The sequence below is a fragment of the Rhinopithecus bieti genome, unplaced genomic scaffold (assembly GCF_001698545.2).
Source record: "Rhinopithecus bieti isolate Rb0 unplaced genomic scaffold, ASM169854v2 scaffold_30732, whole genome shotgun sequence".
Lineage (NCBI taxonomy): Eukaryota > Metazoa > Chordata > Mammalia > Primates > Cercopithecidae > Rhinopithecus > Rhinopithecus bieti.
The window spans coordinates 4,322,898-4,336,383 of NW_016814045.1; the positions used below are offsets into that span (position 1 = coordinate 4,322,898).

A 13,486-nucleotide genomic window follows, 5' to 3' on the forward strand; every position below is an offset into this window, starting at 1 on the left:
TTCTTGGATTTCTCTTTAGTAAATATTAAACTGTTGCCTTTTCTTCCTGGCCACAAAGAACCCAAGTGTCTCTAAATTATTTTTACAGCCTCTTTGTCTAGTCCGGGGCCTATTACAGTGGAAAGGACCTGGCATTCTGGCCCCAACTTGGCTATTTACTAACTGAGGGAATGTGCAAAGGCATGCCCCAGTGAGCCCATTTCTCCATCTTGAAATGTGGCCCAATGTCCCTATCATAGAATTTTTGGGAATGACAATATATATAAGGCATCTAACACACAGTAGGTACCCAGGGATCTTCTGTTGAATAGGCCCACATAGAGGTGGTTTTAACTTAACTACTGGCTTCCAAAATGCAATGCTGTTCCTCTTCTGCCAGTGACTTGGGACACATTTATCCCCATTAACGCTCCAGTTCCCAGCAAAGGACATGCTTCGTCGCACCAGTCAGCACAACCGGAAATAAGGAGCTCTGTTATTGTCCCTAATGGGCTTGGAAATAGCTACAGATTTAAGCCTATGGATGCAAAACACTGGCTTGATCTGGAAATGAGGGGCTGACTTCCTTTATCCATGAAGTGAATTCTCAGAGCAGTCTGTTGTTCTCGAAAAAATCACCCCAATTTTTCCAATGCTGGAAAACCAGACAGGCCCTTTCTCTCTTGCCCCACAACTTAGAATCCAAGAGGGTCCAAGATGGAAGGCAGCATAGAGAACTCTAGTTCAACCCCTCACCTGACAGGAACAGAAACTGAAGGTCCAGGAGAGAAAGGGTAGCATAGGCAGTTAAGTCAGGACGGGGTGAAATTAAGTGATGAAGTTGACCATCAATGTACCACACTGTATTTCCTGCACTGCACAGCACCTTCACACACACGGGCTCCCTTAATGATCCTGTGAGGTAGATATCGGTATCTCCATTTGACAAAGAAGGAAATCAAAGTTCATAGTGCTGGAGGGACTCCTCCATGATCACCTAGCCTTGCCCCCTCATCACCATGGCCGATCCAGAACTTCTCCCTGTGGCTGTTGGAAGCATAGTACGACTCTGAACAGAAGCAGATGTGCTTGGGTTTGCTGGGCCCAGAGATTTAACTTGTGGGGTTTGGAGGGAAGGGCTGCTGTGTGTGTCATGGTGATTGTTGAGTGTGGGGACAGAGTCACTCCCACACCCTGGGTCAGATAAGATGGAGTATGCCACCCCCAAAGTCAGTTATGTGTCAGACTCATAACCAGTGTCAGACTATCAAGACATGTGGCCCCTGCCCTCAGGAAGCTGATGGCTTGCCTTAAGAGACAGAGGTGACCCCTATGAGCCACTCAGAAAATAATATCATTCAGCAGTAAATAGGAGCAGACTACTGATACACACTGCACAGATGACGCTCAAAACCCCATGTCGAGTGGTAGAAGCCAGGCACAAAAGAATGCCTACCACATCATTCCATTCATACAACACTGCAGAAAAGACAAACCCCGTCTATAGGAACAGAAAGCAGATCCATGGCTGTCTGAGGGTGGGGACACACTGAGAAGAGGCACCACGGAGCCTCTTCAGGTGATGGAAATGTTCAGTATTTGACTGTGGTGGTGGTGGTGGTTACACAAATATAGATATTTTTAATAAGTTTCTAAAAATTCATTGATTGGTACATCTAACATGGGTGTGTTTATTATACATAAATTAGACCACAATAAAGCTGATTTTGAGAAAACACACAGTCCTGACTCTCATGAAGCTCTCGTTCTGGTGGAGAATACAGATATTAATACAGCCATTGTGTAAATAAATGCAAACTAATTATAACTGGGATGAGAGCTATGAAGGACATCTCGTGGAGTTTGGGAGTGTGTAATAAGGACTTGGTCAATTCAGATTGATCAGGAACATTCTCCCGAGGGGTAACTTTAATCTGAAGCAGGCATGAACCAGGGAAGATGACTTGGGCCATGGGAGCAGCATTTGCTAAGGGCTTGTGGCTGAAGGGGATCCTGTGAGAACCATTGAAAGAAGAGGCAATGAGGATGGAGTAGAAGGAGGGGATGGGGGTGGAAGGGGATGTCTCCCCAGAGGTGAGCAGGGGTAGTGCATATAGAGATTCTTAGGCCCAGTTGAAAGTCTGCATTTTTCTTGAGAGACGAAAGTCCACTGAAGTGTTTGAAGGGATGGTGGTAAGGGAAATGAGTAGCGAAGTTGTTGGGACAACACCATGGATTTAGTACTCACCTCTCCCTTGTTCTGGCTATAAGGTTCCTGAGATGAAAACCAAACCTCACTGACCTGTGTAGCCCCCAAAGAAATTTCAGCAGCACTGAATCTAAAGTGATGCCCAAGAACTGTTCTGAATGAGCAAATGAATGGATGAATTATCTGAGGTTCCAAATATGTGCTTATCCAAAGTCATCTGGTAAGTGATAAACTTAGATGAATTTAATTCTTCTCTCCAAACTGAAGACATGATAACAGAATAACATGTTGGGCAATATGGAGATAGGGGCCTGTTATTCTCTGTGACCCATGAACTGCTGACCACACAGGGGACCCACTGTCAGGGAGCCAGTCAGAGTTCATCTCTTCCCCTGGTCCTTACCCTTACAGCATGTCCCTCAGCTACTCAGCCAAGACCCTCTGGGGGCCATCCTACCTGCCTAGTGGCCTTACTGTGCCAAGTCTCCTCTACACACACTTGGGATCCAGGTGTTGCCACCCACCAAGTTCGCTGAATGCACAATGTACATTCTCATGCCTCTCTTCAGGTTCTTCCCTCTCTCTAAATTCACCTTCCTTTCTCAGATCCACTGGGAAACCACTGACTATGGCCTTGAAGACCCAACTCAAGTATCTGCTTTTTTGGAAGCCTTTTCTTTCTGCCTCACCCCATTAGCTACTACCTCATACCTGCCTCAGGTGCTGTACTTGCAACCTGATCCATTTACCTGTGTTCCTTCTTGTTCAAACACACAACCTTCTAGCACTCTTATCTGTACTGTTTTCTTCTCTGTACTCCTATTTCCTAGCTTGAGGCAGGATGAGGTGGTATGGGATGGGTTATGGTTGAGTTTAGGTTGATCCTTTAAAAAGATAGATGACCAGAGGGACAGGGAGAAACACTTTTACACTGCTGGTGGGAATGTAAACTAGTACAACCACTATGGAAAACAGTGTGGAGATTCCTTAAAGAACTAAAAGTAGAACTCCCATTTGATCCAGCAATCCCACTACTCGGTATCCACTCAGAGGAAAATGCATGATCATACGAAAAAGATACTTGCACATAGATGTTTAGCGCAGCACAATTCGCAATTGGAAAAGTGTGGAACCAGCCCGCATACCCATCAATCAATGAGTGGGTAAAGAAATTGTGGCATATATATGTATATATATACATATATACACCATGGAATGCAACTCAGCCACAAAAAGGAATGAAATAATGGCCTTTGCAGCAACCCTGGGTGGAGTTGGAGACCATGATTCTAAGTGGGAGGGGAATGAAAGATAAAGCACTACACAATGGGTAGAGTGTACACTGCTTAGGTGATGGGTGCACCAAAGTCTCAGAAATCACCACTAAAGAACTTATTCATGGAACCAAACACCACCTGTCCCCCATAATCTATTGAAATTTTTAAAAAAGAAAAAATATATTAACTCTTTTCAAGGAGGTAACAATTTCTGAATGATATGGAAGTCCGTAAACAGAATTTTCCCTCTGTTTGGGCCTCCACTGGTTTTGAACCAGTTTCCCCAGACTTTTAGCCCAAACCCTGGGCAGTTGGCTCACGCCTCTTGGTTTTCATACTGACATCCTTGGGGCTCTTCCCCACATGCTGCCCCCTCCCTGTGCTTTGTCCTCTGTTCATGACCTTCTACCCTCCAGCCAGGAAAAACCAGCACCCTCTGTTTAAGGAGGCAAATCCTGTCACATTCACAGGGCAGAAATCTGCAGTAAGAGGTACATATTGGCTTGACTTCACGTTCCAATCTGAGGAAGCCTAATTGTGAAGGCGCTTTTCGGTTGTTTTAATTCTAATGTTGACTATGGAAAGCATAGGATTTTTTGCTTTTACACGCTGCAGAAGTATGGACAAAGTTGCAAAATCCTACACGAAGGGATATTTTTCTTCTTCCTCTCATGTCCTTTGAAACAGATTCATTTCTCCTTTCCTCTTTTAATGAAAATTTAGCTTTTCTTTCTGGCAAGACCTTAGGGTGAGGTTTAGAACAAATTTCAGTTAGGCAGAGAGAGTAAATGCAGTGTCTGGTTGTGGTGGAATCATTGGCTTTGGAATTAGATTAATGTGGTTTCCAATCCCAGCTCTGGCATATCTGTGAAAGCGTGACTTGCACATAGGTGACCACAAACACCACAGCCATAAAGATGATAACGTGCCTCATGCTGAGGTTGGACTATTTGCAAAGCACCTAGCTCAGCCCCTTTAGGCTCAAGCTTCATTTAATCCTCACAATGACCCCAAGAGGTAGTTTACGTTTACAGAAGAGGTGGGTAACTGAGGCTCAGGCCCAACATGGTTAAGAAATGGAAATGAGTTTCCCCCTAGGCGAGGTGGCTTTGAAGCTGGAGCTCCCAGCCACTCTGACATATTGTTGTGTAATTATCGCTATTACTCTTGACAGACTAACCTCTCAGATAAGACCTTGCCACTTACATAATGCAGAACCTTCTCTTCCCAACTGGACTGTGATTTCTTTGATTAAAGTGTTTGCATCTCCTTCATCTCTGTATTTCTCACCCCCCCAATCCCAGTGGAAAGTGATTTGTACATTCTAGAGGTTCATGAAATATCAATTGACTGACATAAGTGGGCTTTGGAGAGCCTCCAGCTTTGGTTTTGCAACAGCAGACCTCTCTTTCCCTGTCTACTTGTCTTTTAAAAAATCATCTTACATATGATTGACCCTTTATAAAGGTAAATATTTCAAATGCAGAACATTCAGAAACTGTAATGAAGAAAAAAATGATTTATAATTCCACTACCAAAAGGTATCGTTTTGTCTGACTTCCTTCCAATCTGCCTGTGCAGAGATTTATGTTATTGCTCTTTACAAATGTGTATTTTTTACCATAAAAATAGTACATTTGCACATTAGGAATGGGGAAAAAAACTGAAAAATCATACAAGTTACTCAGAATATCACAACCAAGAGTTAGCTGTTGTTAACATTCTGACACACGTTGACTTTACTTCATGTTCCAATCTCAGGGAGCCTAATTATGAAGGTGTTTGTTCAGTTATTTTCCGTTTAAAGTTGAATATGGAAAGTATAAGATTTTTTTATTTATTCTTAATGGCCGCGTGATATTCCACTGTGTGACTGAACCAAAAATCATTTATCCAGTTCCAAGTTGTTGGGCATACAAGTTGTTTTCAATCAGTCGCTTTATACATACCAGTGAAATAAACATCCCTGCTGTTGCTGCTGAAGGATTCTCTGGTCACGGACCAGGGGTAGAGGTAACTGGAGTGGGCCCACATGGCTCTCGGACTCCACAATCTGAGTTTCATCTGCCTTCCACTGTTGTTCTTTTCAGTAGGGGTCTGCCTGCGTGACCTGTGCATCTGAGCCCATCCAATGCACTGGATTCATCTGGAGGATGAATATGTTTCCAGCAAGGAACTGACTTTGTGGGTTCCCCTAGGAATTTCCTGCAACTTTTCTAGTGTGTTGGCTTCTGATTTCTCCTGTAGGTAGACACACAGAAATAGAGGGCAAAAAATAGAAAAAGAGACTTTTAAAAACTAATTTATGCACATAAAAAACATTCTAACAGTTTAGAGACAGCAAAAAAGAAAAAAGTCATCTCTCTTTCTCTCTCTTCCTCAGATTCCTTATTCCCTTCCTAGAGGCAGCTGTTGCCCAGTTTCTCCTGTTTTCTTCCAAAAGAGTCTGCAGTCACCTCTCTATGCACTCACACAATCATCTCTATCCACCTATTCGTTTGTTCAGCTATCTTTTATCGATTTATGTATGTAACTAACTATTGATCCACCCAGTCATCCATCTGTAGAAAAATCAGGAATGTTTAAATGAGTAGTTACCACAAATACAGCATTTCAGAGGGGGCTTTAGAAGGTAGGAGTGTGGGTCCCCAGCTCACCACCCACCCACTTTGTAACTTTGGCCAAGAGGCTCTGCTGCTCTCGGCCTGTCTCCTCCTGTGTAAAATGAGGCCGACAACACTCCCAGGGGGCGGTGAATGTGCCCTGGAAAGTGGAGACAGGGAGTGGATGGAAAGGCCTGGAAAGGCCCGTGGAGGGTGCTGCTCTCCGCTCAGGCCTGCAGTGAGGGAAGACCCAGCGTGCTTTTTCACCCAAATAGGGGAGCAGAAGAGGGCAGAGGGAAGCGAGGAAGGTGAGGGAGTGCCCCTCTGGCTCCCCTACCGCCTGGTGGAAGGGACAGGGTGATGTTTCATAAACATTACCTCACGTGTTTTCAGGGAGATAAAGTGTTTAGTAAACGATGTTGGAGGAGGACCTGGCCTGGAGAGTCATCCGCATGACCACCACCAGGACACACGGCTGCCTGCTTGGACTGGCTTCAAGGGCCTCCAGCTCAGCTTGCCCAAAATACAGGAACCAGCAAGTGGAGTGGCTCTATTTAGTGTAAATAGAGGCAAATACTCTCATGCTGAAGGACAAAGAGGTTACGCAGGAAGAGGGCCGGCAGCCTCCTCTGGTCAGGAGTCAAGGTCTATGGGCACCGGGAGCCCAGCACTTCCATGTGGGGTTCAACTCTCTGGAGCTGGGGTTTGCCTCAGGGGTTCCATGTAACACAACCCCACAGGGAGGCATTGACATAAAACACCATGGGAGTGGTGCCCCCGGAGTTGTGTAGCGGGGTGCCTGGTGCAGGCACAAGGAAGTGGTCACCATTTGCTTACAGGGCCGACCATCTAGGATCCGAGGAAACCTGAACCGGCCACCAAGTCCCCTACCGTCCACCATTTACCCTCCTCTCAACCACAGGAGGGCCCTTGGCTGCATCAGGTTGGCACTGGACAGTAATGGTGTATTCTTCCTTATCAGAGCAAGACTTCCCTCCATTCCCACACAGTTGAGTCAAGGGTGGCAGCAGCACAAGATGCTTTCCCTGAGCCAGTCCTCTCTGGACCCTTGCCAGGGAGCAGACATGTCACAAATGTACAAATCTGAGCTCAATGAGGAATGTCTTTGCTAACTCTCAGGGCCCCTAGGCATGGGCAATGGACCAGACCCCATCCTATTTTCTTTTTCAATTAATGTTCCTGACACATTAATAAATGAGGAAATTCTAATACAGATTTGCAAAAATTGTGATACAATTGAAACTCTTGCATTGAACAATTTAATGCTTTCAACATATACTCACCCAAACACACTGACTTGGCAATGATATCGAGTCTGAAGTGGAAAGCCTTCATGAATATCAGGCCCAGGGCAAATTTCTCTCTGGCTCTACTCTGTCAAAGGAAATGAGAATTTAGCTTAGTAAGTGGTGATGTCCTCCTCACTGGAGGCATGTAAGCAGAATGGATACCACTGAGGGAATCACTGCACAGGCCTGAAGCTGTCTGGGAAATGTGAACTGCAGGACATCTCCAGCACCAAGGTATATTTGGTTCTAAATCTAGTTGTAGAGAGGTCCTGGCTGGGCACAACGGGTCATGCCTGTAATCCCAGCACTTTGGGAGGCGGAGACGGGTGGATCACCTGAGGTCAGGAGTTCAAAACCAGCCTGGCCAACCTGGTGAAACCCTGTCTCTACTAAAAATACAGAAAATTAGCTGAGCGTGGTGGTGTGCTCCTGTAATCCCAGCTACTCAGGAGGCTGAGGCAGGAGAATCGCTTGAACCCTGGAGGAGGTGGTTGCAGTGAGCCGAGATTGCGCCACTGCACTCCAGCCTGGGTAACAAGAGCAAGACTCCATCTGAAAAAAAAATAAAACAATCCTTCCTGCTGGGCTGAGCTGACTTGGCTGTGAGCAGAGGCAGAGTCTGGGAGGCACCCCACCCTGAGCAGCTTTCCTGGAACTGCATAGTGTTTGATGAAATGGATTGAAAACTCAATTTCCAGCTCAGTGCCAATTTGGGGTCAAATGATATATTTCACTTTTGTCAACAAGCTTTGTTTTTCTGAGCCTCAGTTTCCTCATCTGCAAAATGGGAGTGATACTTCCTGACTTGCGGGGCTGTGGTAAAAACTAAATAAGATAGTGTATGTCTGGACCAACTCAGCATCAGGCACACAGTGAGCACTCACATACGTGGCATGAGAGGTGCGAGGCACCCCCTGAACTAAAACACTACATCAAAAAGCAGATATGGAACTGGGCATGGTGGCCCACACCTGCAATCCCAGCTTCTCAGGAGACGGAAGCGGGAGGATCCTTTGAGCCCAGGAGCTTGAGTTCAGCCTGGGCAACATAGAGAGACTCCATCTCTAAAATAAAATAAAATAAAATAAAATAAAATAAAATAAAATAAAATAAAAAATAAAATATTAAAGAAAAGCAGATATGGGGAGGAGCTCTTTCTGGCTTTCCCTCCTGGCTCCAATTCCACAGCTCTGGAATCTGCACCTGCCAGGCCCTTTAGCTCTGAACTCAAATGCCTGGCCTTATTCTGGCAGTGTTAGAAGCACAGGCTTGGGTTCTGGGGGATGAGTACAGGTAAGTGACCTCCCCTGGGATTTCACTGTGCTTCTGAGCACATACAGATAGACAGATAGTATCCTTATAATAATAACTATTATTTATGTGGCTCTTATTATTTGCTAGTTACTTTCTGTGTGCCCTTAAGCAAGGTACTTAACCTCTCTGAGCCTCAGATTCCTTATCTAGAAATCAGAGAAAATAATAATGCTTATTCAGAGTGATTGTGAAAATAAAATTAGCTCATACATATAAAACAGAACAGTGCTTGATGCACAGTAAATTCAAAATGTAAATATAATTAACACTATAAATATATTGAAACAATATAAAATTAGTTGTTATTTGCCAGGCACTGTGCTATACACATATGCATGATTCTCAGAACAACCTTCAAGGTATCTGCTACTATTATAATTCTCATACAACAGTGGAATAAACTGAAAAGTGAAGTAAATGTTGCCCTAGACCACTTGGCCAATAATTGGCACATCCAAAATTCAAAATTGATTGGCTGATTCCAAAACCAAGCTCCTAATTGTTATGTGCTTATTAGTGTGGAAGTAAGAGATTGTCAAATATTACTTCATACCCCCACTTCATTAGTTAAAAAATAGACAACCACAACCGCAATGATGCCAACAATTACAAAACTCATCTCCACAGGACCCCTCTCAAGCTACAAGCAGATGGCATCGATCCTGACTTTGCTGCCATGAAATTCCCTCAAGAGAGCCCCACATCAGCACTCCTGAGTTTGCAGACAGTCATTAGAGACATGCTTGCTTGGGAAACAGCTGCCCTCCACCCTGACTTCACAGCTGGGGAAACAGGGCCTGGAGAGGAGACTCATCTGATCCCCTCCGTTTTATGCCACTCCTTCCTCTTGCCCATAACACCACACCATGGAGCTTTGCCTCTCGGGGCCTATTCATCTCAAATCCTTTTTCCGATTAGCTCACTGTGCTGCCTGCCACCGAGGTTCTCATCAGAGCACTCATGGGGCCTTGGCTATTTAAAAATTCTGTTAATTCGAGAAGTCTCTGCCACTGCCCCTGCCAGCACCAGGCTCACCCATGTTTGGCTTTTGCATTCTGTGCTTCCTAATCCCATTTCTGGGGCTTAATTATGATTACACAGCTTTATTATGTAGAATTGATTTTAAGTAATGGCCCTAATTAAGAGTGAATTTTAATTATGCTTAATTCAGAGCCTGCCTCCGATTGCCAAAGATTTGCAGCCTGAGAAGAGGAAAGGCTGCCCGTGCACAAAACTCACACGTGACTTTGCTTTTCAAGCTGCTGGGATGTTGCAGCCAGATGGCTTTATACTATTTTCTGGCCTCAGGGTGCATTTCTTCACCAGGGTGCAGGGGGTATCAGCTCTAGTCCATATTCCCTTCCATCCAGAAGCAAACTTGGAGCCCTGGCAATAAAAAAAACAGAAGTGGGGAGCCTGTAGCTTTGGGATGAATATCAATCACACCATCCACCCTGTTGTAGAAAATGAAGCTCATTTGCTTTCTTCCAACTGCTCATGAAACCTGTTCCGCAGGTGAGAAAACCAAAGCTCAAGAAGGCCAGGACACACACAGTCAGTGAGGGCAGCGGGAGGATTGGAAATCAGCTCTGCTCTTAATGCCTGTGCCCGCTCTGTTCCAACACAGCCTTCCGGTAAGTGGCAATCATCTCTGACTTTGGCAGAAACCAACCTCCTTGAATTTCCTGTCTGACCACCTAAGCCACTGCTTCCCCAACTTTAGAGGCTCATAGGCTGTGAAGGTGGGTCTTTTATGTAAAAGTGAAAAAAATCTCAAACCAACTTGTTTTCAAATGAAAATTTTATCCTACCTTTAAAACTGCTATAAAGCAAAAGTTGTCATAAAAATGTTAAAAAAGAAATAAAACAATGTGATGAAATCCAAATCGGAAACTATTACCTTCTAAAGCCCTAAGAGTAAGGCTTGATCTGTCTGTCTTTAAAAAACAGAGATGATCTCCTGACCTCGTGATCCGCCCGTCTCGGCCTCCCAAAGAAGGTAGTTCGACACAACAGCACCAGACTGAGACTTTGTCCCTGATATAATCAGAAAGACCGAAAAGGAGTTGGAAAGACAATCATTGTGTCACTCTGTGATACAGTGTTATTTAAAGTCGTGTCCAGGTGCCAGTTAAAATCGACTCTCCTTTGTCCAACACTTTGAGGCACACTGATCCAAACCAATTTAGCACAGGGTTCTGGGGACCTCTGAGTAATAATGCCCCTCAGCTGCCCTACAGACGACAAGATTCTGGACAGAAATCCAGCTCCCCTAACCCACAGCCCTAGCCCAAGGACAAGATATGGGCATTCCTTTGGTGTTTCAAATAAAAACACAGTGAAATCAATATGTTCTCCAAGACCGGCTGGTAGAGGCTGTTCATCTGTGGAGGAGGGGCCTGGCCATCCGGTTCCTGAAGGCCTTTGCCACACTAGAATGTTTTATGATTCTGAAGTTCCCACCTTAGAAAATCACCCACTAAGAAGCCAAGTTCTGAAAATGTTTTGATTTTTCTAGAGGGAAATGGAAAGTGAAAAATGGAAATCAATTACCTTGAAAATAAAAGGGGCAATTTCACTCACAAATTTTATACTTGAAAGCTCAATATGAAACAGGCATTCAAATAAGTCTCAGGCTAAGTTAAAAGAAAAAGGGGAAAAAGAGAAAATCATGTATTAATCCTCTTCCCTTTGCTCCTTCTGACCGAGTGAGTTTTCCTTAGACTCAAAAAGATAGATGGACTTAAAACGCGATTAAATAAGCATGTTATGACTTTAATAACCCAAGCCACAGAAGTTTTCTATTAAAAGTTGGGTATTTAGAAGACCCATTTGGTTAACCTAACCAGTCTAGTGACACAGAAACCACCACGTGCGGGGAGCTCTTCTGAGCAGAGCTGAAGCAGAGACTCCCCACTTTTCTCTCAGGGATTTGGGGGTAAAGTTACCATCAGACCCTTCAGTTCAGCTGAAAACCCTGAGATACCCAATACACTCCCATTTTCTACATCTAGGAAACGTCACTAAAAGAGAGGAAAAGATAATAGCCTTGATTGAAATAGAAAGGAGTTACAGAAACTGACACCAAACAGCACAATAGACATCATCATCCCATTATAGCCACAATGCACTCATTCTTTCTTTCTGTCTTCATTCCTGCTAGGTCAAGGCAAGCCGTAGAAGTGGTTTTGTGACCACCATGATGGTTTCCCCAGGCAAATTTAGACAGCATATTTTCTCCTGCCACAAAAAAACTACAGCCAGACTCTCCAGTGGTTGAATTCCTATTCTGCAAGTTACCAGCTGTGGAACTCTGTGCCTCAGTTTCCCCATCTGTAAAATGGAGATAACAGTAGCATCTGCCTCATAAGATTGCTGTAAATATTAAATGAGATAGTGCTTAGCACAATGCATGGCACATAGCAAACACTTGGTGGCCGATTAATGGTAAATACTAACCCTGGCTTGAGCTTACTGCCATGCTTTATCTTAGCAGCTCCTGACTTGCCTGTTGACAAAAAATGCTCCTACACTCAAGTATTCGGAAAACCTACAGCAAGGTGGTGAGAGACTTGACTCTCCAAACCTCTGAGGTGCTTTTCTGTCCTCATTCCAGTTTTCTGCCCATCACATTGGCCAAAGAGCTCTAGCCAGAGCTGAAGCCAGTGCTGATCACTTTCCTGAAAACCTGGCTGGCCTCGGAGATGGGACCGAATGTAGCCCAGGGAAGAGGTGTGTGTTCAGACCGCTTCCTCTTGGAAATCCGTTTTGACTGTAGATCCAAAGAAAATCCTTCCAGGCTTCTTGTGCATGTGCCAAAACCTGCACACATGTATGCATTTCTTCCTCTCTGTGCATCTCTCCTGCACATCTGGGCAAAAACCACTCTCTGCAGGTAGCATCTTGTGCATGTAGCTGTCTGGCCCTATGATAAAATGCATTGTTTCTCTCTGAGTGAAGCTTAATGCACCTCAACCTAGGGATTTATACTAAGCAATAAAATCCACAGGATAGAGAAATGCAAATAGATTGTAGAATATAATATTATCATTGTCAACATAAAAGACTTTTATTTACTGACCCCCCAAAAGAAAATACACCATAGTGTCATTTGTTTCAGGGCATGCAAAAAAGGTTTCAACAACTAACAGGGCATGTTTCTGAGCAAAATATACCCCTTATATAATGTTGGAACACATATTGTCAGTGGTCACTCGTGTGTCTGTGTTCTTGCAAACAAACCTGTGGAACTGAGTCATGGAAGGTCACTTCCAGCCTCCTCTCTGAGCCACTCGGCACCTACCTAGCTCTGTTCACAAACAAACCAGACAATCTAGACTTATTTGAAGGGAGAGGCCCTCTGAGGCAGGCCATACTCCATCAGCACATCTTAGAATGAGGCGTTTGAGCAGTTGCTGACTTGGCTTCCTGAGGAACTAAACAGAGTTGTGGTGGAGGTTGATTAAACGGATGGTCCATGCTGCTTTGGGCAAAAGGAAAACTTAAAGAGAAGATGTAGCAGAGCACATGGGAGGCAACAACTCCATCTCTTCTCTAGGAGGTATCCCTAAACTCCCCCTAAATGCTCAAGGTCGTTCCACCACCGCTTTTGTTGCACAGGATATTGACAACTTACAAGACCAATTATTTTCACTGATTGGTTTGAATGATAAGTCTGTTGTTTTGTGTAGGGGTTTGGCTGTGATATCTGATCCAGTCCCAGCAATTGTTTCATTTCTGTCTATGAGGGCAAGATCTAAGTTTATAAGGCTTAAAACAGCCATAATTACCTGA

The 13,486-nt window shown here is 44.3% G+C and overlaps 1 long non-coding RNA gene across 1 annotated transcript; it reads right to left on the reverse strand.

Annotated features, from left to right (window-relative positions):
• Positions 1-4,153: 4,153 nt before the first annotated feature.
• On the reverse strand, positions 4,154-12,679 carry LOC108513628 (uncharacterized). The gene is made up of 3 exons (XR_001880964.1): positions 9,932-12,679; positions 7,373-7,463; positions 4,154-5,706 (listed from the first exon to the last, which is right to left on the reverse strand). It is a non-coding gene; the product is annotated as an uncharacterized LOC108513628 (long non-coding RNA).
• Between the last annotated feature and the right edge of the window lie 807 nt (positions 12,680-13,486).